Source organism: Phascolarctos cinereus, unplaced genomic scaffold, assembly GCF_003287225.1.
Source record: "Phascolarctos cinereus isolate Bilbo 61053 unplaced genomic scaffold, phaCin_HiC Scaffold_9;HRSCAF=440, whole genome shotgun sequence".
NCBI lineage: Eukaryota > Metazoa > Chordata > Mammalia > Diprotodontia > Phascolarctidae > Phascolarctos > Phascolarctos cinereus.
The window spans coordinates 57,942,358-57,970,355 of NW_027556402.1; the positions used below are offsets into that span (position 1 = coordinate 57,942,358).

Consider the following 27,998-nt stretch of genomic DNA (forward strand, 5'->3'; position numbering starts at 1 on the left):
GTGGAAAATTTAAAAATATGTTTAAAAAATTTAAAAAAATACTATTATAGGATCAGCATAGGAGGAGTGATAGGGGGAATCCAGAACCCAAACTGAAAATGAGGGGCTTTTCCACTCATGCTTCTGTGATTTTGAGGTGACCACCTTCATTAAGTTATTTTATACTTTTAAGGCTTTCATTGTGTCTGTTTATCTTTTGCTAATAAAATAAAGTGACTCCAATCTCTTTGTGCAAGAAGTAATGCTTCTGGGGTGTCAGGGGTTCTGTGGCCCAGATGGATCTTTACACAGTGGGAACAGTAAGGTTGCTCCCAGGCTTAGGAGAAGACAAGACTAGAAGGCCCCTTTTATTGCCTTCCCAAAGAGATGACTGGAATTCACTCCTCAGGCAGAGGCTTGGGGGCAGCCTCACTAAAAGACAGGGTCTCAGGGTCTGTAGTATCCCACAGGGGTAGCAATGTGGAGCCATCAACCATCTTCCCTGGAAAGTGTTTGTATTCAGCATTGGGGTTTGTAAAGAAGTTGCTAAGCTTCCTGGTTTGTTTAATGATATGAATTATTGTTGTCTTTTAAAAAAAAAATTTTAAAAATCAGAACATCTACCAAAAAAATTTAAAAAAAATGAATAAAGTACTAGCAAAGCTTAGAGAGATGCAGGATTCTTGGCTCAGTAAGGAGGCAGATGAAATTCAGTTTTATGCTGAAAGAAACAAAAGTGCTTTTATGGTGCCTTAAAAGCTATTTACTGACTAAAGATCTAAGGTGTATCTCAACTACTCAGTTCTGATAGAGCCACATTGATTAGGACATCATTCTAGAGAGATGACATGAGCACTTCCACAGTGTTCACAACAGACCATCATTAATAAATGCTGAAGCTGGTGACTGTTAACCTTAGGTTGAAGTCAATCCCCCCCTAGCTGAAGTTCTAATTGAAGAAGACATTTTGAATGCAATTAGGCTTCCTTCGAGTGACTAAGTACCTGGTGCTGATTCTCTTCCAGCTGAGATTTAAAAGGTGTGTGTTTGGGGACTGCAGAGGAGTCCGCTGCTCATACAAAAGTTGACTGAAATTTTCTGGATTGTATGGCAAGAGGAGGTTATCCCATGGGAGTTGAAAGATGCCTCTGCTATTCACCTCTATGAAGGTTAAGGAAACAGATTGTCTTGTGACAACCACAGAGAGAAATCTCTCTGAATCACGGCTGGCAAGATTCTTGCCAGAGTCCTCCTTAATAAGTGGAAAGTGGTAATCTATTTGATTGCCAGTGTGACTTCAGAAAGGACTGAGGAAAGGTCAATATGGTGTTTAATGCCCAACAACTCCAGGAGAAATGTCAGGAGCAGCACAGAGGTCTACAAACATTTGTGGATCTGACCAAGGCTTTTGATACAGTCAGTCATGAGGGCTTATGGAAAATTATGTCAAAATTTGGTTTCCTGGAGAAGTTCAACAGTATTGTACATCAATTTCATAACATCTTCCTTGCCTGGGTTCTGGATAATGGATGATGGTCTCATGGCTTCCCAGTAATCACTGGACTGAAAGAAGGCTGTGTACTTGCTCCCATGCTTTTCAGCATGATGTTTTCAGCCACGTCATCAAATGTCTTCAATGACGATGAATATGGCATCGAAGCAGGAATAACATACACATTCAGTCAGTTATAGAAATCTATCTTACCCTAAAGGGAAGTAGAAAGAGAAAGGGGAAAAAAGGCAGGGGGTGCTTAGAAGGGAGGGCAGAAGGAAGGGAGAAAGAAGGAGGGGAAAGTAGAAAGAAAAGGGAGGGGTGCTGAAAGAAAGGATGGCAGATTGAGGGAGGTGGTGGTCAGAAGCAAAACACTGTTGAAGAGGGAAAGGGTGAAAAGAAAAAAAAAAAGGTATGAACAAACAGAGTAGGGACAGGATGGAGATAAAGATACAGTTAGCCATCAAAGCTGTGGATGTGAATGGGATGGACTCTCCTAAAAAAGAGAAGTGGATAGCAGAATGGATTAAAAAACAGAATCCTACAATATGTTGTTTACAAGAACACATTTGAAGCAGAGAGATTAAGATTGATTAAGGATAAAATACTGGAGCATAAACTATTATGCTTCAGCTGAAGTGAAAAAAAAATAAAATAAAAAGGTCGTGGTAGCATTCCTGATCTCAGACAAAGCAAAAGAAAAACATAGTTATCATTTAAAAAGGTAAGGAAGGAAACTATATTTTGCTAAAAGCAACCATAGACAATGAATTAATATCAATACTAAATATATATGTACCAAGTATGCTTCCAGATTCTTAGAGGAGAAGGTAAGGGAGTCACAGGAATAGACAGCAAAACTATATTAGTGAGAGGCCTTAAACCCCACCCCCAGAATTAGATAAATTTAACAACAAAATAAACAATAAAGAAGTGAATAGAATTTTAGAAAAAGTTAGATATTATAGATGTCTAGAGAAGCTTAATGGGAATAGAATGGAATATACTTTTTCTCAGTGGTAATGGCACCTACAGAAAAATAATAATTATCATGTATTAGGACTTTAAAACCTTATAATCCAATTCAGAAAGTCAGAAAAAATAAATGCATCCTTTTCAGATCATGATGCAATAAAAATTACATGTAACAAAGGTCCATCGGAAGACAAAATAAAAACTAATTGGAAACTAAATAGTCTATCCCCTAACAATGAGTGGGTCATGGGGCAGCTAGGTGGCACAGTGGATAGAGCACCAACCCTGAAGTCAGGAGGACCTGAGTTCAAATCTGGCCTCAGACCAAACACTTAACACTTACTAGCTGTGTGACCCTGGGCAAGTCACTAACCCCAATTGCCTAAAAATAAAAAAAAATAAAAAAAAAGAATGAGTGGGTCAAACAATAAGTCATAGAAAAAAATCAATAAATTCATCCACAGGGATGACAAAGATGAGACAACAAACCAAACTGAAGTGATAAAGTCAAAAGCAAGTCTTAAGGGAAATTTTATATCTATAAATGTTTATAGGATTAAAATAGGGAAAGAGAAGATCAGTGAATTGGGCATGCAACTAAAAAAGCTAGAAAAAAGAACAAACTAATAATATCTAAGTAAACACTAAATTGGAAATTCTGGAAACCAAAAGGGACATTAGGAAAATGGAAAGTAAGAAAACTATTGAATTAAGCAAGGAAACTAAGTACTGGTATTAGGAGAAAAACAATAAAATAGACAAACTTTTTGTTAATTAGATGTAAATAAAAAAGAAAACCAAATTACTAGCATAAAAAGTAAATTCATCATCAATGAAGAGGAAATTATAATTATAATTGGGAGCCATTTTGCCCACCCATATGCCGATAAATCTGACAATCTAGATGGAATGGATTAATATTTACAAAAATATACATAAAAAAGTATAAATTACCCAGATTAATAGTAGAGAAAATAAAATACTTAAATAACCCCTGTTAAGAAAAAGAAATCAAAGAAGCCATCAATGAACTCCCTAAGAAAAAATCATTAAGGAGGTGGAGCCAAATGTAAAAGTAAAAGCAGGAACTCATTTGAGCTTTCCCCCTAAATCCTCCAAATACCTTTAAAAAGGACTTTTAAACATTCTAGAGCAGCAGAACACACAAAAGATAGAGTGAAAGAAATTTCCAGCCCAAGACAACTTGGAAGATTGGCAGGGATAGTCTGTTGCACCATGGTGAGACAGGAGAGCAGACCAGCATACACTAAGCTAACACAGACCTGGCCTAAGCAAACCCAGAGCAGGTTTTGGGGTGACTGAATCACTGATAGCAATTGCAGTTTGCACACCTCTCAGCCTGCAGACGCCAAAGAAAACTTAGTCTAGCAAGAAAGGTCTGTTGCATCTGGATGAGAATAGAGCACAGTCCAGCACAGGTCACACAGCTCACATCCACGGGAAACCAGGAGCAGGCTTTGGGAGTAACTGGATCAGCAGGAGCAGTGGATGCTTCTGGTGCTCTAAGACTACATCTGGTAACAAGGAGATTACAGTGGTCTGCAGTCTATGAAATGTCAATGTTTGCTGCAAGGATGCCTCTACAAAGTTTTATTGTGTTTAAGTAAATGGAAGACAGCATTGGCAATGAAGTAATAAGATGCAGAAGTCTTCCTTACTAAGTGGCCAATACTGTTACATTTTCCAACTTCAATCATCCCAAGTACTCCTTGCCATGTCTGCTAGCCTGTGACCATTCTTACATTAAAGTATCATATGTTTGTCCTATTTTTGCACATTGATGATGAGGGTCTCCAGGTATTCATAAAAATTTTCATTGATATCATCAGGGTTCATCATGGTGGGAGCATACACATGGTAGCATAGCACTTCCCTGCAAGTTGTAATAAAATTGTTATGATTCTGTCATTCATTCCTTTTGTTAGGTATACAAGCTTGTTGATTAGATTAGTTTTGATTGATGAACCTAGGCCAGCTTCATGGCACTCCCCTTCAGTGCAGCCACTCCAGAAAAACATGTGTACAGCTCTGACTTTAGTAAGGTGGTCTTCATTTGCTAGCCTTGTTTCATTCAGGTCTCCTATTTAGATTAGATACCTGCTGAGCTCTCTCACAACAAGAGATGTTCATCTTTCAGATACACTATATTTTGTGTTATCTACAAGTGTGCTCACATTCTACATACCTGTTGTGAGTAGAATCATCTTTGCAAAAGTTTTTGTACATTTTTTTCTGTTTTGACCGAAGTGCGGGCTCCTCATTGGCTAAGATAAGCAGGCAAGGTTTGAGTGAAGAAGAAAAGCTTAGGGCATCCCTGCCTGCCACATTAATAAGGAAAGGTTTGGGTAAGCAGACCGTATTAGGACATCTTTTCTAGACCCTCCATTGTACCAGGAGGTGAAGAATGAGTTTCTTAAAAGGCTGCTCAGACACGTATATGGAGGTTGAATCCCATTTCTGCTTCCAGATATAGTTTGACCCTATGTCCTGGTTCACTGTGTGCAAGGTTGTGACTATGGCTTCCAGTGTATCTGCACCTACTGTTTTTTCACTTGTCTGTCACCACAGTACTTTCAGACAGATAAAAAAATAAGTTAAAGTGATTTAGGTGATGTCTTTTGATATGTTCATAAATGGGATTTAAGTGAGGCAAAGCTGGGCAAAATTGCTGTCCTCGCTCTTTTTTCCAGAGTCATCAGAGTATAGTATGAAGATATAATCAAGACAACTGGTGATGGCTAAGGATGCAGTGAATGACCTTAGCGTCTTTTCTTTTTAACCATGGTCTAAGCATTGCACAGCACCTGCTTCAGTGAACTTCATGGTCATTGGAACAAATTTTTATCATCTGTCCATTACATGGAGGGAAGTTCTCACTTGGGGGTAGGCACCCACTATATCACCAGAAGGTTTAACACTCCTTTGTTATCCTCCACTTGGTTTAGTCAGTCTACTGAAATACTTAACTTATGAGTAGCTGCTGCACAAGCTACATCTTCTTTGAGCCACAGTTGAGAAGTGAATGAATTAGGTGGACACCAAATGTATAGAACAGCCCTGAAAAAGACTTAGTCATTCTCATACTCAAGTACTAATTCTCCCTGAAGACACCCTACACCCCAGGAAAGTACTGAGTACTGAGATGATTAGAGTATATTTAATATTCAAGTTAGTAGTCTGGTAAACTTGTGTTTTTTTTTTCCAATAGTATTGTATTTGTCTTTCATTAGGTCAGAAACTGACTTTTTAAAATTTGTATTTCCAGCACTTCACACACTTCATGCCATATAGAAATCCCTTGATAAATATATTTATTTATTGAATGATATCTTTTTTATTTTGATATTTCATTTTTCCTTTCATTTACATGTATTTTGAGTTTATAATCTGTCATTATGTTTTACATAGTATCTAACATTTTATGGAATCGTTCCATCATTTTAAAACACTCTCACTCCTAATTTCTTCTTTGAATGCTCTAACTTTTCATTTCAATCCTTATTTCTTGTTTTAAATATTTGATTATACTTCTAAATCATTTTGGATTTGTATTTTTTCCACTATAATTTCTGTGGTAAGGAGAGAAATATCCAAATACTTGATACAGATCTTTTCCTATCATCTAGCATTTTTTCTCAATTTACTTGACTCAGTAAGACATTTTCTTGTATCTGTTTAGTGTTTATGAACTTTTTTTTATCATTGTCTCTTCTGCTCTGTCTTCTTTACTTTTTCTTGGTGTTCTTTTTAGTGCATATTTTCTAGGGAAATCTGTCTTAGAAGTTATCTTCCACCAATCCAATGTTCTGATTCTCCACATATCATTCATTTGGGTAGATTTTGAGGAATCTACTCCTGTTTCCTACTTTTTAGGCTGACAACATAAAGGAACATGTATCACTTTAAAAGAAAAAATAGTATGTGCATTGTTTTCATAAACATGACTTTCTAAAAATAAAAGAGGTGATTAGAAATTGCATTTTCAAAAATGACCTTTGATTATTTCTGTTTGCATTTCTTTAGGTTTTTTATATATTTGAGAAATATGTTTTTTAGTAAAATTTGCTCCTTTCCACTTGTGGACTCTATATTCATCTTCCTTTTTTTTTTAACTGATGTTGCAAATATTTGTGCATGTGTTTTCATAATAGTATACACATTAATGATTTTATTAACTCTATATTACTATTTTTACTGTGATGGGTACAATTAATGTTGAAGTTACAATTAAAGATCACTCCAGCTAATAATGCCTCACTATGTTTATAAAAATCTGTTAGAATCATTTTAGGCAATCATATATTCATCCCAAAAACGTTCTTATTTAGTGCATACAAGTCATAGTTCAAGGCAAATTTCTAAGGCAAACTAATTTTAAAGCATGTAAAATGAGGGCCACATTTTCAGTTATGTTAGGAAATAAAATATGCATAATTATAAGGCATTTTAGACAATTTTAAAATGTTTTGTCTTTTTAACGTTACAATTATCCTAGCATCTCAAAAGTTACCCTGTCAAAACAGCACATGGGGAAAGGATTCAATTATGCTAATCAATTTTCAAAGCCCATAAAGAGTTACACTTAAATTAGCTAAAATGGAATATTATTAAGTTGTTTCTAATGAATAATAAATATGCAAAAATAGTAGTACATTTTGAAAAAGATGTTCCAAAACATGAAAATTGTGTCATTGTTTTTACTGATATTTTATTGATATTTCATATTGTATTGTGTTAAAGTTTGTGGGAGTCCTGTAAATTAATTTTAGAAATAAAGTCATCTGTTCTGAGAGAAACGATTATTTCTCTATTATATTAAAAAAGAATTAGTTTATTTAATTAGGAGCAGGATTTTTTCAGAAGCTTGTAGGTTGTTCAGTCTCTGAAGATCATTGTTTAAAAGGAAGATCACCCAAATCCCTGGGGCTTTTCTACCCTAGGTGAAAGACCCCATCCAAGTAGAGAATCTTACAAAGAATTTAATCAAGGTGAATTCTAGCCCATTGCATTCCATTATGGCAGGTGTCAGGGGTGAGTAGATACTTTTGTCTAGATTACCCTAGACGGTTATAGGTAAGCATCTTTCACCAAGACTGAGATGTGAGAGTCACATTCCACACCTCCTAATTAGAATATTCATTCTCACATTAATAGTTAACCAGAGTTGTTTGTCACCCTTGAGAACTCCTTCTTCCAAGGCTATTCATATAGCATTGAGTGTATACCAAAAAGGGATCTTTGGCATGTGGTCAGTGACACTGATCCCCTTCTCTTAATTATTGGTAGCATTATTAGTAAAAAAGGATTAGTTACCCAAAAATTATAACTCTCCAACTTTTTATTCAGCACAATACCCCTATGTCTTTAAATGATTGAATATTGCACCTTTCTCATGACATTATAATCATTTTTCCCTTCTGCAGAAATGTTCCAGTTTTTATCATATTGTATCTATTACATCTGATATATTCAAGCTCTTAAATTATTTCTTCAAGAACTTGTTGTCACCATTATAAACAACTCTTTAAGTACTGGATTTGTTAGCTGGCATTGTTCTTGTTTCCTAGCAAAGATAAACATGAAAATTTGAATTAGAGTAAGTTGTTCAGCTATTTGTTTTCACATTAGCATACTTTAGCTCAAAACATACAAAAAGTTTAATTCTCTCTTTAAGTCAAGAGAAGCAGATTAGAGATGTGTATATTCCTATTTTGTTCTTCTCCTTCATCTCGCTCTTGCCTTGCTATTTTTTTAATTCAATATTTGGACATGAAAAAAGAAAACATACATGGAGAAAATATCACTAAGTAAAACACTATCATAATTGACAATAACTTTTTTACTTCAATATTCAGTGATGAAAAAACCTATATGCAGACTATATCACTAAGTATAGCACTCCTTTAGCATAATTGACATTTTTTTTTCTAAAAGAGTAAGTGATAAGATATCGCTGTGATATAACCATTGTAATGATTTGGGAATTTCAAACATGTGATTATTTTTCATGTATTCTAGTGTTTGCTTAATTCATCTATTTATATCAATCATCAATATTTGAATTAAGAACTTGAAATTCATAATAATAACCTATCTATGAAATATATTGTTTCATAATTTTATATGTACATATATGTGTATATATAACATACAATTGCTTTTTGAAAATCCTGTAATATAACAACTTCAATGTTCAGGGTATTCTGTTGTTTCACAGTCCTAAAAGTGTAGCTTACAAGTCTGAACCAAAGTGTTCGCCTCACTTCTCATCAATGAAATAACATAATTAGCTCAAAGCAAAGCCATTTGCTGAAATACCACAAATGAATAGTAACAATAAAACATCTTTACTATAAACCTGCAGAGAGGACCAATTCTACATTTACATACAATATCAGTGCAAAGAGCAGAAAAATGTAGAGTTCATAATCAGAGAAGCAGAAGTCTGTGGTCAAGTTGAAGAGGTCTAGGATTTTTGGGGTACTTCTGGGAACCCAAGATTGTGATGCCAGGCCCTGCCTGAATAAATTCAACTCAAATCTTCTTCTAGCCAGAGGAAAAGTTTATTGTTACACTTTTCAGTGGGCAAGGATTGTTAAGGATCCTGCAACCTTAGAGAGGTACAGCTAAAGTTTATATAGGATAAAATACAATAAAACATGTGCCAAATGTGCTAAGTGATTCAGAGTCAGTTCTTCAAAGACCATGCACTTCTGGGCAAGCGTTTTACCCAGAGTTCACTAAGGAAAGCCCACAAAGGGAGCCACATGGAGGTGGGGTTTTAGGCCTGCTACATCACTAAGTTAACTAGAGTTCAGCGGTAACTGAGAGTTGTGCAGTCTGACACCAATCAATGTCTTGTTTGACAAGACAGATGTAGGTAGTATACATGTGTCTTAAGTCTAGAATACGAATAATGAAGAGCCCAGGATGTAGATAATGAGTTAGAGTGGTAGTATAGATACTCCAGTGGGTAAGAATGTCTTTATGACCCAGTGCAAAGTCAGTTCAAACTAACAGTTCCTTCAGGTGCTGTTTGTAACTGCACCAAGGGGAGAGATAAGGGTCTTTCTGGGGCCCACTCATGAGTAATTGCTAGGCACAGTGTCCTTTGGCTAGGGAGAAATTGTCTGAGACAGTGTTTCTGAGGCTAGGGAGAAATTGGGGTCCAAGTACAAGCACCCAAACACCCCATCAAAGGAACATGAGAGTAAGGCCAACTCACCACTCTAATGCTACGGGGCTACATGGTTCCTGAAGTCTTCACTTTGCTACATTTAACCTCAGCTGTGTACAGAATACCACCAGATGTTGCATTGATGGATGCAACTTCATTGATTGCTTCTACACTCTCTCTATATTAGGGCTCAACTGTTATCCTGTGCTAGCGTACTGTCATACTCTCATTAAAAAAAGAAGAAAAAACACCTCGGCACTCCACCTTAGGATCAGCACAGGTTTGGCTGTGGGTCTGCTATACCCAAGCAGGAAATTAGCAGTCAATTTAGAACTTGATATACCCACCAGTCGTCATCTAGAGTCCTGAGAAGGGTGAGTTACTTTGTTTTAAACTCTGTTGTCTCTATTTTCCCATATGATTGGAGCAAATAGTATGTTTAGATCTGCATTCAAACTCCATAGTTCTTTCTTTGGATGTGGATAGCATTTTCCATCATGAGGCTTTGGAGATGTCCTAGATCCTTGCATTACTGAGAAGGGCTGGTCTATGAAGGTTAGTCATCACACAACATGACTTTTACCGTGTACAACATTCTCCTGGTTCTGCTCACTTCACTCAGCATCAGTCCATATGAGTCTTTCCAAATTTTTCTGAAGTCTCCTTGATCATCATTTTTATAGCATAATAATATTCCATTACACTCATACACCACAATTTGTACAGCCATTCCTCAATTGATGAGCATCCCCTCAATTTCCAATTCTTTGCCACCACAGAAAAAGCTGCTATAAATATTTTTGTAGATGTGGGTTTTTTTTCCATTATTATGACCTCTTTGGGATCCAACCCTAGAAGTGCTATTGCTGGGTCAAAGGGTATGCACATTCTTATAACCCTTGGGGCATAGTTCCAAATTGCTCTCCAGAAGGTTGGGCCATTTCACAACTCCATCAACAATGCATTAGTGTTCCAATTTTCCTACATCTTCTCCAACATTTATCAATTTCCTTTTCAGTCATATTAGCCAATCTGGTAGGTGTAATGTGATACTTCAGAGTCATTTTGATTTGCATTTCTTTCATCAATAGTGATTTAGAGAATATTTTCATATGACTATAGACAGCTTTAATTTCTTCTTCTGAAAAGTACCTGTTCCAATCTTTTGACCATTTATCAATTGGGAAGTAACTTATATTATAAATTTGACTTAGTTCTCTATATGTTTTAGAAATGAGGCCTTTATCAGAGACACTGGTTATAAAAATTCTTTCCCAGTTTTCTGCTTCCCTACTAATCTTGGTTGCATTGGCTTCACTTGTGCAAAACCTTTTTAATTTAATGTAATCAAAAGTATCCATTTTGCATTTCATAATGTTCCCTATCTCTTGTTTGGTCATAGATTCTTCCATTCTCCATAAATCTAATATATCAATTATTCCTTATTCTCACAGTTTGCTTATAGTATCAGTCTTCATATCTAAATCGCTCCTCTCTAAGGCTTGTGCAACAGACCTTTCCTATTGACTTGCCAGGTTGTCTGGGGCTGGAAATTTGTCTCTTTGTGGGTTATTCCCCTCTAAAATTTGTTCACAGTAACTTTTTAGAGGTATTTGAAGAGATTTGGGAGAAAGCTCAGGTCTGCCTCTCCTTGCACTGTACCATTTTGGCTCCAACCTGAACATTTTACCTTTCAATAAATTTCAAAGCCTATATCATCTTTCTCTGATTTTTTTTCTCTATTGAACTATAAGTTTTGTCTTCATGGTTATAAACCATTTGATTGACATAGTGAAAGCAAACTTAAACCTTACTGACTATTTACTTAATTTAAATATAAAAATTAGCTTCTTGTTTTAAATAAGTTATTTTTTTAAATAAAGTCATTTTACATGAATTTTCATGTGACCACTAATTAACATTGTGAATGTGTTTCATGATGTGATTCCAATTGAATTAAAAAGTAATTGGCTAGAAATAGTCATTGACTTTTCCTTAGATAGCACCAGATGAATTGTTTACATAAGGACAATGTTACATGTGGGTTTCTGTTTTTTGGCAGCTCTAGAGATATGACACTGAATTATCTGTTGTACAGATGGAGGAAAAAAGTAACAATCTGGTGAATATCAATGGACTCTAATTCATATCTTTCTAAAGAATTTGGTAAGGCATAAACATTTACTTAATTTTCTTATTATTTCTCATAATTAATCTGTCATAATCCAAATGTTTATTAAATTCAACTCTGCATGAAGTTTTTTAAGGTTAATTTTACTCCAATATTAAAAAAAATGTTTTTATCAATTTATATACTCTCTCCAATGATGCACATAGTAACCTTCCCATGGCTCATCATCCTATGCAACTATTATCCTTTTTTTCCAAAAAGAGATCTACCCAACATGCTAGGATATGCTGCCTCATATTCCCCTTCCATGAACATGCAAGCCTAGCAAAAAGCTGGTCATTGATTAAATATCACTTTCATCTGTGCACTTCTTGAAATCTTTTTTCAAGCATAATGTTAAAACTATTTTTTTGGTTTAACAAAATTCCAAATTTTTAAATGTTCTACTCCTCCCACAATGAAAAAGAGCACAAAATATTTGGAACTGTTTAGTACTGTCAAGGAAAACAAATTTTCTCATTGATTATGTTTCAAAATATTTCTCAGCCTGAACCCTAAGTCTGTTTTTTCCTCTATCACAAGGTGTGTGGCATACTTCATCATCGAATTGATCTTAAAGAACACATTTTATTGTCCTTCATATATATTTTAGTGTTGGATTACAGAGTATGTCAAGGATTATTCAAGTCTACAATATAACAGAATCATTTGAGGGGGGAAAAGTAAAGGAAAGTGTCATTGGAAATGAAAACCAATACCAAGAACTGACAAAATCTTTCTGTAAAATATCTGCCTAGGGGCAGCTAGGTGGTGCAGTGGGTAGAGCACCGCCCTGGAAGTCAGAAGTACCTGAGTTCAAATCCAGCCTGAGACCAAACACTTGATACTTACTAGCTGTGTGCCCCTGGGCAAGTCACTTAACCCCAATTGCCTAAAAAAACAAAACACAAAAAAAAACACACAAAAAAATTAAAATATCTTAAATCACAGAAAGATAAGCAAAATGGGACCTGGAATCATTTTTTTTTTTACAATGCTGTGGACTTTTTGAAGTTGAAGGAATAGCAAATAGGAAGAAAAAAAGGCATTGTTATTGGCAAGGGAATATAATAGCAAAGTACTAAAGATTAGGAAAGGAATAAAGAGTTAGGTAAATAGATAGATAGATAGATAGATAGATAGATAGATAGATAGATAGATAGATAGATAGATAGATAAAGATACACACCTATGTGTGTACATGGATGTAGATGTAGGTGTATGTGTATGCATGTATGTATGTATATACATATGTAGATGTGTATATATATATATATATGTATGTGTATGCATGTGTGTATATGTGTGTATGTCTGTAGATAAATAGATAGATATGGATATAACCTATGAAACTCCTTTTTTGTTATTTACAGCTATGCCAAAACCACTTCCTAAAGTCCAGGTGAGCTCATAAATTCTGAAAATATTTATCTGGCTACACAATATTAATACCCCCCAAAATATATGCATGTGTGTATGTATGTATGTATGCATACATACATACATACATATATATGCATATATATGTGTATATATATACATATATATGTATATATATATATATACACACACACATATATATATATATATATGTGTGTGTGTGTGTGTGTGTGTGTGTGTGTATATTTCACAGACCTTGTTTGTCTCTTTCTTAGGGGTGGTTAAGAGTGTGATCTATTTTCCAATAAATATCTGTAAAAGCTAATTAATGTTAATTGTTTAAATGGAACATCTCTAGGATTGGGGGGAGGATATTTGATTCTTTTCTTTAATGTCATCAACTCAAAGTCTCATTCTTTTGAGTTCCTCTTAGCTGCTATTAAGTAGTACCCCAGTTACATTTTACAATTAAAGTCAATTAGCTCTTAGAGAGAGATATTAACTTCAAAGATATAACAAGAAAAAAAGTACAAACATCTTCCTCTGAGACTGAAACATTTTGGGGCACACTCTCTCCTTTAATATCTATGTCTTAGGAGGAAATTAGGCTTAGACTTAAGACAATTTCCAAAAGCATTAGCCCTATCAGGCTGGGTAAGCACGCATTTCCTCTGCCAATGAGATGAATCCTTAAGGCTAGGGGCATCAATACTGAGCTGGATGGGGAAAATGTATTGAATTGACTCCTGACAACCACAGCTTTAGGGTCGATCAATCCGTTGATCTCTTGAAGCTCACAAGGTACTAATCATCTTCATTCTCCTACAAAGAAAATACAAGAACAAATCCCAAGACAAAAAAACTATTGGTTTTGAATTTAAAGGGTCCAAGCTTGTTTCGCTTAATGCATTTTCTTCTGTCTCTCACTAAAGTGAAGCTGTACAGGAAGAAGTCAATCCAAAAGTGGAAGTAAAGAGATGATTAAACTAGTGATTTTAAGAATACATCCCTAGTTCTAGCAATTCTGCCACACCCAAAGAAGCTCTAATTCAACACAGAGCAGATTAGAATCACAGAATATTTATGCATACTTCAGAACTCTTCAAGGAACTTGTATAACACATCATAATTTTTTTCCAGAAACAAGCTCCTCAGTCTACTACATACTGAGAATTCCGTATCACATCATCTGTTTATATTGAAGGACTGACCTCATTTGACTCATTGCCCAGTCCTCTCTCTCTCTCTCTCTCTCTCTCTCTCTCTCTCTCTCTCTCTCTCTCTCTCTCTCTCTCTCTCTCTCTCTCTTTCTCATAGATATATAGCTATACATATTGTTAAAAATGAATTCTCTTAGTAATCTGTGTCTTGGAGACTCATAGCTCCCCGCCTCCCAGTGTTCTGACCAAAGTTCTTCAGAAGCATATCTCTGATAATGCGATTGCATTGAATCTTCTTATCTTGGTCAAACTCCAACCCAGGCCTGAATTGATTTTATCCTACTCTGGTTTGGGTAGAAACAGACTCCCAAGACTAGGGGTGGTATTTCCTTTGATGGCTAGTGATCTAGTGCCCTGTGGACTAAGTAATCTAAAGTATGTACTCAAGACCTCGTTTTAATATGACCTTTCTCCTAGTGTTTTAGACAATCACAGTTGATTGGCACCCTTTGGGAATGCTTACTCTTCAAAGGGTGTATAAGACTGTACCCCCAAATCCTAAACTGAGCCAGATCTTAACTAGCTCCCTTGGGGGAGGGGAAGTTTAGGATTGAACTCCCATGCAATGCATGTCAAGCCAGCTTGAGAGAAATTAAACTGTGGACACATACACCCCAATTTCATTTGTGTCTTTCTTAGAATTGGGATTCACAATATATACATATGTATGTGCTTGTATGCATGTATAGCTATATCTACTAAATCTAGTGAACAATCTATTTCATTATAATCATTCTCATTGCCTGGAAGAAAAGCTATACTTCCTTACAAATAACTGTCCCTATCACTCATAATAGAGAAGAGCTTTAAAGGGTTATATGAGGTAGATTTATAATTCCTTTGGGGAAGTAAAAAATACTGATGATATAAGGTAACTGAAGTTCAAAAAAGAGCTTAAGTGTGTTTTGTTTGATTAGATACACTTAAAGTCATTTAAGATAGATTATATCTAACTCATCCTGACTGCCATTGATTTATCTTATGGATCAGTACTAAGAATGAGAGGTTATCTTGGTATTTCCTCAATGGGATATAGGTAGTCATGAATAGGGCCCTTATATAAAACCTTGTAATTTCAGTTGTTCCTTGAGATCAAAGATATTTCTCTTGTTTTGTTTTATTTTGTCTTGGCACACATATTCTTATCTAGCAAGAAAAAGGAAACAAAATTGGTCAAGTATCAACTGGAAAACTCTCTACATTCTGTAGCCATGCCCAACAAGGTTTTTTTTTATGCCATGAATACTTTAAGTGCTTAATAAATGTTAATTGATGAAATGACTATTGGCTTAGTATTTGAAGTTGATAGTGAAATTAACACATAGCTTTAAGTGGTGGTGAATTAAAATATGATCAAACTCAATAAGGCTAAGATTGGGAATCTAAATAAATTCATGAGACTGAATAAGAAAAATAATTCTCAACCATAGATTTAAGCTAATTCAGAAATATGCATGAAAGTTATACTCAAAAGTAAGAAAACCTTTATGTCAACTTTGGAACACAATATAAATTTCAGTGGATAATTCACTCTCTTTATGAAGGAATTTGTTGTAGCATAGAATATTGGATAAACAATGTACTTCATTGTCAAGAAAATTTGGGGTCCAGTTCAGTCTTTAGCAGATATTGTCTGAGTGACTCTGAACTCATCATTTACCCTCATGGTTTCCCCAAAGAGATCTTTAAGACTCTAAGTTGAAGAAAAGCTGCCAATCTGACTTGTTTGAAGGGATTCATTCAATGTAAGTTGATTATAACAGTTAAATCACCAGTCTGGTCTAGGACAAAAAGAAAGAATAAGAAGACATTTTTAATATATTTTATTAATTTTACACCATGTATCTCTTATTTAAAAGGAGCTCTGTATACACTTTAGAATCTAAATAAAACTGGATGTTAAAGTACATATAATTTCTGAGAAATCTGAGATTATTCTGCTATTACAACATAAAATGACCTGGCCTTTAGCATTAATAAAGGTTTGTGTTTTCACTTTTTTGATTTAAATGGAAATGTTAAACTTTCAAAGAAGAACATTTTTCAATTAGTTCTTCAGGGAAGTAATTTTTACCTCTTATTGTATTTTTACTCAATTACACGTATAAAAAAATTAACATAATTATTTTTTAAAAATCAGTTTGTAATTCTCCACCTCTCCCTTCCTTGAGGAGGCAAACAATTTAATAGAAATTGTACTTATGTGGGGAAAAAAAAGCATTTCCACATTATCTATACATGGAAAGAAAAAAGACTACCTGTCCAAAACTAAAAAAAACACAAGAAAACAAATAAAGTAAAAATATACTTCAACTTCATCAGTTCTTTCTTTGGAAGTAGATAACATTTTTCATCATAGGTTTTTTAGAACTTTCTTGGATCATTACATTGCTAGGAAAAACTAAGCCATTCACAGTAGACCATCATGAAATATTGCTATTACTGTGCACAATGTTCTGATTCTGCTCATTTAACTTTGCATGACTTAATATAAATCTTCTATGGTTTTTTGAAAACCATTCCAGTCATCATTTCTTAGAACACAACAGTATCCCATCAAAATTATACAACAAAAATTGTTCGGCTAACTCCAATTGATGGACATCCCCCCCAATTTCCAATTCTTTGCCACCACAAAAAGAGCTGTTATATTTTTAATTAACCAATTAATTATTTTTGTTTTCAACATTCACTTTATAAGATTTTGAATTCTCAATTTTGTATCTAAATATCTAAATTTCTTACTTTGCATCTAAATTTTGCATGTAATCTGATACAGTCTATACATGTCAAATCACATTAAACATATTTCCATATTAGTCATGTTGTGAAAGAAGATTCAGGAAAAAAAGGTAAAACATGAGAGAGAAAAAAAAAACAAAAAAAAATACTATGAGATAGTCTGCATTCAGACTCCATAGCTCTTTCTATGGATGTGGACAGCATTTTCCATTATGAGTGTTTTGGAATTGTCTTCAATCATTGCATTGCTAAGAAGAGTAAAGTCTATCAAATTAGGTCATTATTCAATGTGGCTGTTACTGTGCACAACATTCTACTCGCTTCATTCAACATCAGTTCATGTAGGTCTTTCCATTTTTTTTTTATTTCTGAAATCCACCTGCTCATCATTTCTTGTGGAAAAATAGTATTCCATTGCATTCACATGCCACAACTTATTCAGCCATTCCCTAGTTGGTGGACATATCTTCAATTTCCAATACTTGGCCACCACAAAAAAGCTGCCATAAATATTTTTGTTCATGTGGGTGTTTTTTTTTTCCTCCTTTTTACGTTCTCTTTGGGATGCAGATCTAGAACTGTTATTGCGGGGTCAAAGGGTATGCACAATTTTATAGGCCTTTGGGCGTAGTTCCAAATTACTCTCCAGAATAGTTGGATCAGTTCACAACTTCACCAACAATGCATTAGTGTTCCAATTTTCCCATATCTTCTCCAATATTTGTCATTTTCCTGTTTTGTCATGTTAGCCAATCTGATAGGTGTGATGTGATACCTCAGAGTTGTTTTGAATTGCATTTCTTCAATCAATAGTGATTCAGATGGAAGGATTCTGGGAAGATGGTGGAGTAGGTCAGAAAATTCAAAGCTATAAAGGTAGAATTTTTCTTCCTATCTCGTGATGTTGGGCTTTGTTAGTAATATATAGAATTGCTGATGATTTTTATAGGTTTATCCTGCAACTTGGCTAAAGCTGTTTATTTCAAGTAGTTTAATTTTTACTTGATTCTTTGGGATTCTTTAAGTACATCATGATATCATATGCAAAGAGTGACAGCTTTGTTTCTTCTTTGCTTATTCGAATTCCTTCAATTTCTTTTTCTTCTTATTGCTAAAACTAATATTTCTACTAAAATATTGAATAATAGTGGTGAAAAAGGTCATTCTTTTCTGCATAAATATTTTTGTTCACGTATGTTATTTTCCTTTTCCCTTTGATAACTTTGGCAAACCCAGTAGTGATATCAATGGATATTTGGCCATAGAGCCAAATTGCTCTCCAGGGAGTGGATTGATTCACAACTCTAACAACAATGCAATATGGTCCCACTTTTTTGCATCCCTCTAACATTTCACATTTTTTCTACCATATTTGCACTTTGATAGGTATGAGTTGGTACCTAAGAAAATTTTAATTTGCATTTCTGTAATGAATAGTGATTAGAGCTCTTTTTGCATGAGTATAAATAGCTTTGATTTATTCTTTTGAAAACTGCCTTTTCATACCCTTTGGCCATTTATCAATTGGGAAATGACTTGTATTGTTAAGTAATTTTCTCAGTTCTCTATGTATTTAATAAATTCAGAGTTAATCAGAACAACTTGCTATTATATTTTTCCATCTATCTGCATTTTTCTAATGTTGGATGCATTGCTATTGTTTGTGCAAAAACATTTTTTTTAATTTCATGTAATCAAAACTGTGCTTTTTACATTCCCTAAGGCACTCTGTTGTTTGATTAGAAATTCTTCCTTTATCCATAGATCTGACAGGTAAAATTTGGCATGATCTCCTAATTCGCTTTTGTTATCTTTCTTTTTGTGTAAATCATGTACCCATTTTTGCCTTATTTTGGAATATGATGTGAGATGTTGGTCTTCACCTACTTTCTGCCAAATTGCTTTACTGTATTTCTAGTAATTTTTATCAAATGGAGAGTTATGCATCCAAAATCTTGGGTCTTTGGGATTTTAGATTATTATGGTCATTTACTACTGTGTATTGTGCACCTAATCTATTTCCCAGATACACCACTCTATTTCTTAGCCAGTACCAAATTGTTTGATGGTTATCACTTTGTAATACAGTTTGAGATCTGGAATTATGTGGCTTCTTTCCTTCATATTTTTAATTGATTCCTTTGGAATCTTTTTTTAAAATTTTTAATGTTTTATTTATCCCAATTACAGATAAAACAATTTTAATATTTTTTCTAAATTTGAGATACAAATTATCTCCTTCCTTCCCCTTCTCTCATTGAGAAGGAAAGCAATATGATATAGGTTATACATATATAGTCATGCAAAACGTATTTTCACATAAGACAAGCAGTAAAAAAAGACAGACACAGAAAATGAAAACAAGAAAAAGAAAATAAAGAAAAAAATATCTTTTATCTGTATTCAGACTCCATAGTTCTTTCGCTGGAAATAGACAGCACTTCTTACCATAAGTCCTTAAGAATTGTCTTGGATCATTGTATTGTTGAGATTGGGTAACTTATTCAAAACAGATCTTCATACACTATTTCTTTTACTGTGAACAATGTTCTGGTTCTGCTCATTTTACCTTGCATCATTTCATGTAAGATTTTCCAAATTTTTCTGAAAGCATCCTGCTAATCATTTCTTATAGCAGAAAAGAATTCCATCAGAACTATATGTCACATTACTGTTATTTTCTGAATTTTGTACAGGGGCTCAATCTCAGGGATTCTTCTCCTGTCCTAAACCACAGCTAGTTTCCCTAGCCACAGTGTCTAGAAAATGTTCTTGTTCCCTGCTTTACTGTACTCACTGGACATATGAACCCTCCTCCTTGCCCACAGCTACAGTCATGGATATTCTGTTTAGTACCACTAAAGCCTATCTTCTAGAAACAGCAGGGAAGTGGGGGGGGGGGGCTGGTTCCTTCAATCATCCCCTACTTAACATCTGCTCTTCCTTAGCTGAACATTTGTGGGGTGAAAGTTCATGAGGTGAAATTTCTTGAGGATGTGAGTGAGGTGAAAGTTCAGGTGAAATTTCATTTTTCTTTTTTTGGCTAGGCAATGTGGTTAACTGACTCACCCAGGGTCACACAGCTAGTAAGTGTTATGTGTCTGAGGCTGGATTTGAACTCAGGTCCTCTTGAATCCAGGGCTAGTGCTCTATCCACTGTGCCACCTAGCTGCCCCTAAAAGACAGCTCAGATAAAATTTCTTGAACTTAGTCTGCTTCCTGATAGAGCTGTTCCAGGGCAGGCTGTTGCTGATTCCGTGGAGGCCCCTTGGAGTTATCTGCACTTCACTGAAGGCAAACTTTAGCACCTGAGACCTTGTCTTTTCTGAGAGTCTCTCAAGTTTTCTTAGGAAGACAACTGCTTTATCCCCATCTTTTGCTGCTCTATGTTCATTTTGTTGCAATTTTCTGTCTGTGGAGGAAATCTGGAGAGCCTAGAAATTTCTGCACTGCTCTGCCATTTCCCCCAAAGTCTTCTGAACTTATAGAAAGAGAAATAAATGGAGGGACAGAGTGTGACTGGAACTGTTAGAGGGGTGTATGGATTTTGATTGTGGAGTTGGGGATGGGGGACTCTTAAAAAGTTAGTAAGGGGGAGTTGAAGAGTGGAGTTAGAAAAAACAAAAAACAGGGTAGCAATCCTTATCTCAGAAAAAAAAAAGTAAAAACAGATCTCATTAAAAGAGAATGGAAAGGGAAAAAAAGAGAAAGGAAGGAAACTACATCCTGCTAAAAGATACCATAGACAATGAAGTAATATCATTATTAAACATATATGCACCAATTGACATAGCATACAAACTCTTAGAAGGGAAGTTAAGAGAATTACAGGAAGAAATAAAAAGCAAAACTATACTAGTGAGGCACCTTAACCTCCTCTTTTGGAACTAGATAAATCTAACCACAAAATAAACAAGGTAGATGTTTTGTTTTGTTTTGTTTTGTTTTCAAACAAGAGAGATATTAAAGAGGTGAATAAAAGTTTTAGAAATGTTAGCAATGATAGCTCTCTGGAGAAATTTGAATGGGGATAGCAAGCAATATAGTTGTTTTGTTTTGTTTTATTTTTTTTATGGTGGTACATGACACCTAAGCAAAAATGGACCATGTATTAGGGCATAAAAACCAAACAATCCAAGGCAGAAAGGCAGAAATATTAAATACATTCTTTTCATATAATGATGCAAATAAAATTACATGTAATAAAGGACCATGGAAAGATAGACTAAAAATTAAGTGGAAATCAAAAAATGTAACCCTAAAGAATGAGTGGGTCAAACAACAAATGATAGAAGCAGTCAATATTTTCATCCAAGAAAATCACAATAATGACACAACATACCAAAACTTATGGAATGTAGTGAAAGTGTGTTTTAGTGGAAATGTCATCTCTCTAAATGTTTACATGAAAAAAAAATAAGAAAGGAGATAAATGAATCAGACATGTAACTAAAAAACCTAGAAAAAGAATGAAGTGTAAATCCCCAATTAAAAACAAATTAGAAATTTTGAAAAGTAAAGGCAAAATTAATAAAATTGAAATTAAGATAACTATTGTACTAATACATTAAACTTACAGATAGTTATATGAAGGAAAAAACTAATAAAATAAATAAACCATTGGTCAAGTTGATTTTTTAAAAAAGAAGAAAACCAAATTATCAGTGTCAAAAATGAAAAGGGTGAATTTACCACCAATGAAGAGGAAATTAATACAATAATTATGAGACATTTTTCACCACTGTTATTCTAACAAATTTGGCAATGTTAGTGAAATGGGTGAAAATTTACAAAAAAAATATAAATTTACCACATTAACAAAAGAGGAAATAAAATACTTAAATAAATTAATTTCAGAAAAAGAAATTGAGGTCACTATTTGGGGACAAGGAGCAAAATGGCAGAGTAAAAGCAGTCACTTGCTTGGGCTCTCCCCAAAACCCCTGTAAAAATCTGTAAAAATGGCTCTAAAAAATTCTAGAGCAGTAGAAGCCGCAAAAAGACAGTGAAAGAAATTTCCAGCCCAAGACAACCTGGATGGTTGATTGGAAAGGTCTATTTCACCAGGCCAGGAGAGAAGCACAGTTCAGCATTGGTATGCAAGCAAAACAGGCCTCAGAAAACCCGGAGCAGGCCTCAGAGGTCTGAATCACTGCAGTTGTGACTGTTCCTGACTTCTCAACCCACAAACACCAAAGACAACTTAGGAGGTCATTAGGAAAAGTCTGTGACTATAGAGAGAGAAGCTGGGTCCAACCCCAGACTCTGCTCATTCCCAGGGGAGCTGGCTGCCTCCAAAGCTTCCAGCCCACAGAATGAGAGGGAAATGAATGGCTGATGAGAGGGGGATTAAAGGAATCTCTTTGCTGGGGCTGAAGCAGGATTCTCTGGCTTTGCAAGAGAAAAATTTATATTTACAGCAAATTTTTTAGATAAAGATCTTATTTCTCAAATATGTAAAAAAAATGAATCAACTTTATAGAATGAAGAGCTATTCCTCAAATGATAATTGGTTAAAATTTATGAAAATGGAGTTTTCAAACAAAGTAGTCACATGAAAAAATGGTCTAAATATCTGATTAGAGAAATGCAAACCAAAATAGCTTTGAGATATGACCACACTCCTATCAGATTGGCTAATATGATGGAAAAGGAAAATGACAAATATTGGTGAGGATGTTGGAAAATTAAAACAATAATATAGTATTGGTAATAGGGCAGCTAGGTGGACACTTACTAGCTGTGTAACCCTGGGCAAGTCAGTTAACCCCAATTGCCTAAAAAGCAAAAACAATATGTGTGTGTGTGTGTGTGTGTGTGTGTGTGTGTGTGTGTGTGTGTATAGTATTGATAAAGGTGTATACTGATTAAACCATACTGGAGAGCAATTTTTACCTATGCCCCAAAAGCCAACCTTAATAACTCCCTTATAATTTCTCTTTCCTATTTACCTCTTCATGCAGCTCTTCAGTCTTGTATTTGAAAGTCAAATTTTCTATTCAACTCTGGTCTTTTCATCAAGAATGCTTGAAAATTCTCTATTTCACTGAATGTCCATTTTTCCCCAGAAGGATAATACCCAGTTTTGATGGGTAGATGATTCTTGGCTGTAACCCTATCTCCTTTGTCCTCTAGAATATCATATTCCAAACCTTCTGGTACCTTAATGTAGAAGCTGTTAAATGCTATGTTATCCTGACTGTGTTTCCACAATACTTAAATTGTTTCTTTCTGCTTGCTTTCAACATATTCTCCTTGACCTGGGAACTCTGGAATTTAACTACAATATTCGTAAGAGTTTTCCTCTATGGATCTCTTTCAGGAGATGATTGGCAGATTCTTTCCATTTCTATTTTACACTCTGGCTCTAGAATATCAGGGTAGTTTTCCTTGATAATTTTATTTTTACCTTTTGGTGAGGCAATTGGGGTTAATTGACTTGCCCAGAGTCACACAGCTAGTAAGTGTCAAATATCTGGGGCTGGATTTGAACTCAGGTTCTCCTGACTCAAAGGCTGGAGCTCTATCCACTGCACCACCTAGCTGCCTCAATAATTTCTTGAAAGATGTTGTCTAGGCTCTTTTTTGATCATGGCTTTCAGGTAATCTAATAATTTTTAAATTATCTCTGCTGGATCTGTTTTCCAGGTCAGTTGTTTTTCCAATGAGATATTTCACATTCTCTTTTATGTTTTCATTCTTTTGGTTTTGTTTTACAATGTCTTGATTTCTCATAAAGTCATTAAATTCCATTTGTTCCATTCTAATTTTTAAGGAAGTATTTCCTTCATTGAGCTTTTGGATTTCCTTTTCCATTTGACCAATTGTGCTTTTTAAGGCATTCTTCTCCTCATTATTTTTGGACTTCTTTTGCCATTCGGATATTTCCCTCCATCCTATTTCCCCATCATTTAACATAGTGCCTCTCTTCTTTGACCTTTTCAATTCTCAGAAGTGTTTTCTTATGACTTTTATTGTCCCTATATGTCCTTTTTTCCATCCCCCCCTTTTCCTTACTATTTTCCTGTCTGGTAAGATAAATTTCTGTACACAGTTCTACAGAACTGAGTGTGTATGTAATTCCCTCTTTGAGACAGTTCTGTTGAAATTTTCACATGCTCCACTTCTAACCCATCTTCCCCTCCACTGTAAAATCTCTTTCAGGCCTCTTTGATATCAGATAATTTACCCCATTCTGCCTTTCTCTTTTCCCTTCTCCCAGTGCATCCTTCTTTCATAACCCTTAACTTATTTATTTTAGATAACCATCCCATCATATTCACCTCACACTTGTGTTTTCCATCTATGTATACTCTTTCTAACTTGTCTAACAATAAAAAAATTCTTAATAGCACCAAGTATCATTTTCCCATGTAGGAATGTAAAGAGTTTAACCGTATTGATTCCCTTGTTATTTCTCTTTTCTGTTTACCTTTTAAATACTTCATTTGAGTGTCATATTTAAAAGTCAAATTTTCTATTTGTCTCTGGTCTTTTCATCAGGAATGCTTGAAAGTCCTCTCTTTCACTGATTATCAATTTTCTCCTGAAGGATTATACTCAGTTTTGCTCAGTAAGCCATTGTTTTGCCCTCCAGATTATCATGTTCCAAGCCCTCCTCCTCTAAAATAGAAACTGTTAAATCTCATGTTATCCTGACTGTGACTCCACAATATCTGAGTTGTTTATTTTTGGCTGCTTGCAATATATTCTTTTTCACCTGGAAGTTCTGGTATAATATCTATTTTAGAATCACTTTCAGGAGGTGATCAGTGAATTCTTTAAATTTCTTGTTTACTCTCTGTTTCTAGAATATCAGTACAATTTTCCTTAGTAATTTCTTCAAAAATGATGTCTGTTCTCTCTCTTTTTTTTTTAATCATGGCTTTCATATAGTTCAATACTTCTTAAATTATCTGTCCTGGATCTATTTTCCAGGTCAGTTGTTTTTCCAATGAGATATTTCACATGTCCTGCTATGTTTTCATTATTTTGATTTTGTTTTGTTGTTTCTTGATGTCTCATAAAGTCATTACCTTTTACTTTCCCAAATCAAACTTTTAAGGAATTATTTTCTCCAGTGAGCTTTTGTACTTTCTTTTCCATTGGGCCAGTTCTACTTTTTGAGTAGTTTTTTTTTTCCCCCAGTGTATTTTTGTAATTCTTTTTTTCTTCCATTTGGACAAATCTACTTTTCAAGGTATCTTTCTCTTCATTGGGTTTTTGTGTCTCTTTTACCATTTGGCCTATTCTGGTTTTTAAAATACTGTTTTCTTCAATATTTTGTCTTCCCCCTTTACTAAGCTGTTGACTATTTTTTCATGATTTTCTTGTATCACTCTCATTTCTCTTCCCAATTTTTCCTCTACTTCTCTTACTTGACTTTTAAAATCTTTTTTGGCCTCTTCCATGGCCTGGGACAAATATTATTTTTTGTGGCTTTAGATGTAGGAGTTTTAACTTTCTTGTCTTCTTCTGAGTTTGTGTTTTAATCTTCCCTGTCACCATAATAACTTCAGGGCCTTTTTCTGGTGTTTGCTCATTTTTAACCCTATTTCTTGACATTTAATTCTATATTAATGTGGAGATTTGCATCTGGAGTGGAGGAGACAGTGTCCCAAGCTTGAGGTTTTGTTTTGTTTTGTTTTGTTTTGTTTGTGCAGCTATTTTCAGAGGTAATTCTGGGAATCTGTAATTTTTAATTCTTCTAAACTGGTATGATCTATGGAGTGGTGTCTTTCTACTCTCCTGTATTGGCCAGTGAATGACTGCAAGCACTCTTTTCCACTTTGAAACTGTGGACAGTGTCCCTGCACCCCTACAGCCACAGATTCTGGTATACTATTATTCCTTCTCATTCTAGGACTGAGACTCATGACTGAAACTCAGATTCATAAATGGGCAAAGCAAGGTGTAGCAAAGGGATCCCTATTATCTGACCAGTTATCTGACCTCCTTACCATCTGTGGGCTAAGAGGTCAGGATACCACCACTGCTGCCACTGATTAAGTTGACTTTAAAACCTACTGCAGATTTGCTGCAGCCAACTCTGCACTGGCATGGCCTATGCTAGACTCTTCACTCTTGCCCAGTTATAACAGACATTTTCTGCCAACCGTCTAAGTTTTCTTGGGCTAAAAAATTGTTTCATTCCATCCTTGTGTGGGTTCTGACACTCTAGGATTTGTTTTGAAGCATTGTTTAAGGATATTTGGAAGTGCTTGGGGAGGGCTCAAGTGAGTCCCTACCTTTTATCAAACATCTTGTCTCTGCCTCCTCTCTTCTCAATTAATTTGATAATCTTAATTTTTTGTTCTTCTGTGTTCGTTTTTTAATTATTTTTTCTAGCTTTATAAAATGAATGTTTGGTAGTTTGATTGATATGACACTGAATAAATTAATTCATTTAAGTAGATTTCTCATTTTTGTTATATTAGCTTGACTTACTAATGATCAACTAACATTTCTCCAGTTGTCTAAGTCTGACTTTATTTATGCAAAAAGTGTTTTGTAATTGTGTCATATAGTCCCTGGACTTGTCTTGACATAAACTTTCAAATATTTTATGTTGTCTGAAGTTATTTTTAACTGAATTTTTATTTCTATCTCTTGCTGTTGGAATTTGTTGACAATACATAGAAATGTTGATGTTTTATGTAGGTTCAATTTATATCATGAAACTTTAATGAAATTTTAAATTATTTCAACTAGTTTTTTTTAATTTATTTGATTCTCCAAGGTTCTCTATATCATCATATCACCTGCAAAGAGTGATAGTTTTGATTTCTCATTGCCTATTTTAAATCTTTCCATTTCTTGGCCATTCCCTTCCTTACCTATATTCCTTTTTCCCCTCTCCCTCCCTGCTTCCCTACTGACACTGCCTATGCTCCTGCCTCGAGAGGAGCTCCTCTATCTCAGTGTTGGGTCCTCATGCTTCCAAGTTATTGCAGGATGAAGAATTCAAGGAGATAAAAAAAGAAACTATCTTTCCCCAAAGTCAAATCACCTGTCTCTATGGTCAGCTTACCAGTCTGGACACAGGAGACAATGGTACTCTCAAAAAGGAAGACTTTCAGTGGATTCCAGAGCTTACCATCAACCTTCTGTGGGATTGGATCATCAATGCCTTCTTCCCTGAGGGAGAGGACCAGGTAAAATTCCAGGAATTCATAAGAAATCTAGCTCACTTCCAAACAATTGAAGATAATGAGAGAATCAAAGATGTGAATGGACTCCTGAACAGCTCGAGCAATAAACTACACTTTGCTTTTCAATTATATGACTTGAATAAAGATGACAAGATTTCTTGAGCTGAATTGTTACAGGTACTACACATGATGGTTGGAGTAAATATTTCAGATGAGCAGCTGGGCAACATTGCAGATAGGACAAGCCGAGAAGCTAACCAGGATTGGGACAGTGCCATATGCTTTACAGAGTTTTTTGAGGTTTTGGAGAAGGTGGATGTAGAACAAAAGATAAGCTTCCAGTTTCTTCAGTAATAGATTGGAACCAATTTATTCCTGACTGTCTTGTATTTAAGAAGCAGAACTTGAGTTTGTTCATTTGTGTGGTTGTTTTCCCTCTCCCTTTGGAGTCCCTTCTCTCTCCAAGTGCTGCTGCTGTTGCATGACAAACCATGCCCTGTTTGTGCCAGCACACACTTGCCAGCCATGGTGCTAGAAGCAGAACACTAAAGAATGAATGGTACACCTGGATCCTCCTGCTCTCTTTGGTTTCTCCCTCCACAGTTCTCTATTTATCAATATTGCCTTTCCCTTTTGTGCTTCTATCAGCTATAAATCCATCAGTCAGAGAAAGTTAGAGAGGAAAGCACTC

The 27,998-nt window shown here is 35.0% G+C and overlaps 1 pseudogene; it reads left to right on the top strand.

Annotated features, from left to right (window-relative positions):
• Positions 1-1,302: 1,302 nt before the first annotated feature.
• LOC110195636 (calcineurin B homologous protein 1 pseudogene) lies at positions 1,303-27,661 on the top strand (annotated as a pseudogene).
• Positions 27,662-27,998: the final 337 nt, after the last annotated feature.